The sequence below is a fragment of the Crinia signifera genome, chromosome 8, assembly GCF_055691185.1.
Source record: "Crinia signifera chromosome 8, ASM5569118v1, whole genome shotgun sequence".
Classification (NCBI taxonomy): domain Eukaryota; kingdom Metazoa; phylum Chordata; class Amphibia; order Anura; family Myobatrachidae; genus Crinia; species Crinia signifera.
Genome location: NC_139224.1, coordinates 46,743,429 through 46,747,787, shown reverse-complemented (window position 1 = coordinate 46,747,787; position 4,359 = coordinate 46,743,429).

The following is a 4,359-nucleotide window of genomic DNA, read 5'->3' as shown; positions in this document are numbered from 1 at the left end:
CGTCCCCCCCTCCCAGGGGCGGATTGGCCTGGCGGGAAACCGGGACATTTCCCGGTCGGCCGGTCCTTAGGACCCCATAAACGGCCGCTGTCCCCCTGTCTGGGCCGCGGACTGCTTAACCAGTGCCACAGCAGCGTTTTTCCCTGATCAAAGATGGCCGCGGGAGGGCTGCTGCGCATGCGTGGCCGCAAGCAGCTCCTCCCGCGGTGCTCTGGTAGTGTGCCCCTGATCACCAGCAGCAGAGCCGGCCTACTGGCGAGGTGGGCGAACGGTACCTGCTCCTGGGCTGGGCTCCTGCTGCAGCGACGGTTCCCGGAAGGGGGCGTGGTCACGGGGGGTCCCGCGATTAGGCCACGCCCCCAACTTTGCCTGGCCCTGCTCTGCACTGTAGCTGGCTGCTGTGTGGGCCTCAGAAGCCAGGTAATGTGTGTGATTGATTGTGTTTGTGCATGGACTGTGCTGACATGAGGGAGAGGGGCAAAGCAGCAATTTAATACTGCCCCCTCCTCTCCTCACCAAAAACACCACAAAAAGTATCATTTTTATATATATATGTTGGCTATTGAAAGTAATTACAATGATCCTAGCACTGCAAGTCCCAGCATGACCAGTCAGTTTCTATTGGTATACAGATTTGAACATTCATGTATACCTACATTCTGAGGATCAGATAGCCTGTGATCCTCTGGCAGCTGCTGATAGACTGCTAGTAGAAACAGACGTCATGCTGGGACTTGTAGTACAAGGATAACTATCTATTATATCCCTGGCAGTCTGTCCCTGGCTTGCTGCACAGCTTTGTCTTAAGACGTGCGCAGCGTGGCCTACCATCAGGGGCGGATTGGGCCACCGGGATACAGGGAGAAATCCCGCTGGGCCGGCCCAATCCACCCTCTGTCGGGCCCGGCTGGTCATGACTGCCGTCCGGCCTGGTTACTGAGAGGTCGTCAGTCCGGCCGGCAGCAGTGCTTCCGGCCAGCTCACTAAGCTGCCAGCACTGCGCTGCCGCACCGCACACCCTTCACAGGCACAGCTGGATTCTGCTGTGCCGCGCGGACTGTCTGACAGAAGGCGCCGCGCTAATAGAGAGCCGCCGCGGGATAGGGCTGTGGGCGTGGCTTCATTACCCACGCCAGTGACACCACGCACCATGTCCACAGCCTGCCCCTGCCGCCCCCAAGAAATCACAGCAGGGAGCCGCCGAGCCATATATCTTGGAGGCGAACAGAATGTGAGACATGTGCGGGTATTATTTTTCAGGGGGAGGGAGGAGAAAGATTTTCATATGCAGTGTGTATGTGTGTGTGTTGGGGGGGGATGTGTGTGTGTAGGGGGGTTCATATACATTATGTGTGTGTGTGTGGGGGGGGGGGTATATGTGTGCATATACAGTATATGTGTGTGTGTGTGTGTGTGGGGAGGGGGGGATGTGTACATATTTATACAGTGTGTGTGTGTGTAGGGGGGTATATGTGTGCATATACAGTATATGTGTGTGGGGGGTAATATGTGTGCATATACAGTATATATGTGTGGGGGGGTATATGTGTGCATATACAGTATATGTGTGTGTGTGGGGTGTTCATATGCAGTGTGTGTGCGGGGGGATGTGTGCATATACAGTGTGTGTGTGTGCGGGGGGATGTGTGCATATACAGTGTGTGTGTGTGCTCATATACAGTATATATATGTGTATATAGTATGTGTGTGTGGGGGGGATGTATGCATTTACAGTATGTGTGTGGGGGGGGGATGTGTGCATATACAGTGTGTGTGTGTGTGTGTGCTCATATACAGTATATATATGTGTATATAGTATGTGTGGGGGGGATGTATGCATTTACAGTATGTGTGTGGGGGGGGGGTGTGTGCATATACAGTGTGTGTGTGTGTGTGTGTGCTCATATACAGTATATATATGTGTATATAGTATGTGAGTGTGGGGGATGTGTGCATTTACAGTATGTGTGTGGGGGGGGATGTGTGCATATACAGTGTGTGTGTGTGTGTGTGCTCATATACAGTATATATATATATGTGTATATAGTATGTGTGTGGGGGGGGATGTATGCATTTACAGTATGTGTGTGGGGGGGATGTGTGCATATACAGTGTGTGTGTGTGTGCTCATATACAGTATATATATATGTGTATATAGTATGTGTATGTGGGGGGGATGTATGCATTTACAGTATGTGTGTGTGTGTGGATGTGTCATATACAGTGTGTGTGTGTGTGTGTATGGGTTCATATACAGTATATATGTGTATATAGTATGTGTGTGTGGGGGATGTGTGCATTTACAGTATGTGTGTGTGTGTGGGGGATGTGTGTGTGTGTGTGTGTTCCTATACAGTATATATGTGTGTATATAGTATGTGTGTGTGTGTGTGGGGGATGTGTGCGTATACAGTGTGTGTGTGTACGGGTGTTCATATACAGTATATATGTGTGTATATAGTGTGTGTGTGTGTGTGGGGGGGGGATGTATGCATTTACAGTATGTGTGTGTGTGTGTGTGTGGGGATGTGTCATATACAGAGTGTGTGTATGGGTTCATATACAGTATATATGTGTGTATATAGTATGTGTGTGTGGGGGATGTGTGCATTTACAGTATGTGTGTGTGTGTGGGGGATGTGTGCGTATACAGTGTGTGTGTGTGTGTGTGTTCCTATACAGTATATAGTATGTGTGGGATGTGTGCGTATACAGTGTGTGTGTACGGGTGTTCATATACAGTATATATGTGTGTGTATATAGTATGTGTGTGTGGGGGGGATGTATGCATTTACAGTATGTGTGTGTGTGTGGATGTGTCATATACAGTGTGTGTGTGTGTATGGGTTCATATACAGTAGCTATGTGTGTATATAGTATGTGTGTGTGGGGGATGTGTGCATTTACAGTATGTGTGTGTGTGTGGGGGGATGTGTGCGTATACAGTGTGTGTGTGTTCCTATACAGTATATATGTGTGTATATAGTATGTGTGTGTGTGGGGGATGTGTGCGTATACAGTGTGTGTGTACGGGTGTTCATATACAGTATATATGTGTGTATATAGTATGTGAGTGTGGGGGATGTGTGCATTTACAGTATGTGTGTGGGGGGATGTGTGCATATACAGTGTGTGTATGTGCTCATATACAGTATATATATGTGTATATAGTGTGTGTGGGGGGGATGTATGCATTTACAGTATGTGTGTGGGGGGGATGTGTCATATACAGTGTGTGTGTATGGGTTCATATACAGTATATATGTGTGTATATAGTATGTGTGTGTGGGGGATGTATGCATTTACAGTATGTGTGTGGGGGGGATGTGTCATATACAGTGTGTGTATGGGTTCATATACAGTATATATGTGTGTATATAGTATGTGTGTGTGGGGGATGTGTGCGTATACAGTGTGTGTGTGTGTGTGTTCCTATACATTATATATGTGTGTATATAGTATGTGTGTGTGGGGGATGTGTGCGTATACAGTGTGTGTGTGTACGGGTGTTCATATACAGTATATATGTGTGTATATAGTATGTGAGTGTGGGGGATGTGTGCATTTACAGTATGTGTGTGGGAGGGATGTGTGCGTATACAGTGTGTGTGTGATCATATACATTATATGTGTGGGGGGGATGTGTGCATAAACATATTTGTGGGGGGATGTGCGTGTGTGTATATAGTATGTGTGTGTTGGATGGGGGGGGGGTTGTGTGACGTGTAGCAAGCATTATGGTGTAAATTTTTGACGCGCATCTTCGACGCGCACTATCCCTGTTGTCCTTAGTTTAAAAAAATTGTTGAGCCCTGGCATAACTCGTAATGGGCATCATGGCCTCTGGTGCGCACTGTCACTGTTGTCCTCCTTTTATGAAAAATTGTTGAGCCCTGGCATAATGTGTAATAGGCACTATGGCATGTGGTATAATATGGATGCGTGACGTGTAATATGCATTATGGGGCAAATTTTTGGTGCGCGTCTTTGGCGTAACATGTAATGGACATCACGGTGTGTGCCATAATGTATGATGGGCATCAGTGTGTGGCATAACGTGTAATGGGCATTACAGTGTGTGACGTAACGTGTATGTGGTATTACCGTGTGCGAAATCAAGAATAGATTTGAAGCAAATGTAAAAAATAAAATAAAAAATAAGGCGGTTCAAAGGGCGGGTCAATGGGTGGGCTGTGGGTGAGCTACTAGCCATGCCCCCACAGCGGCAAAAATGGGGAGTGACCTCGTTGAAATAGGCCACACCCCATATCAATAGGCCACGCCCCCTAAAAATTTGTGCGCGCCTCCGGCGCGCAAAAGGTATTGCACCCCCCTAGGGCTGCTTCAAATTATTTCCCG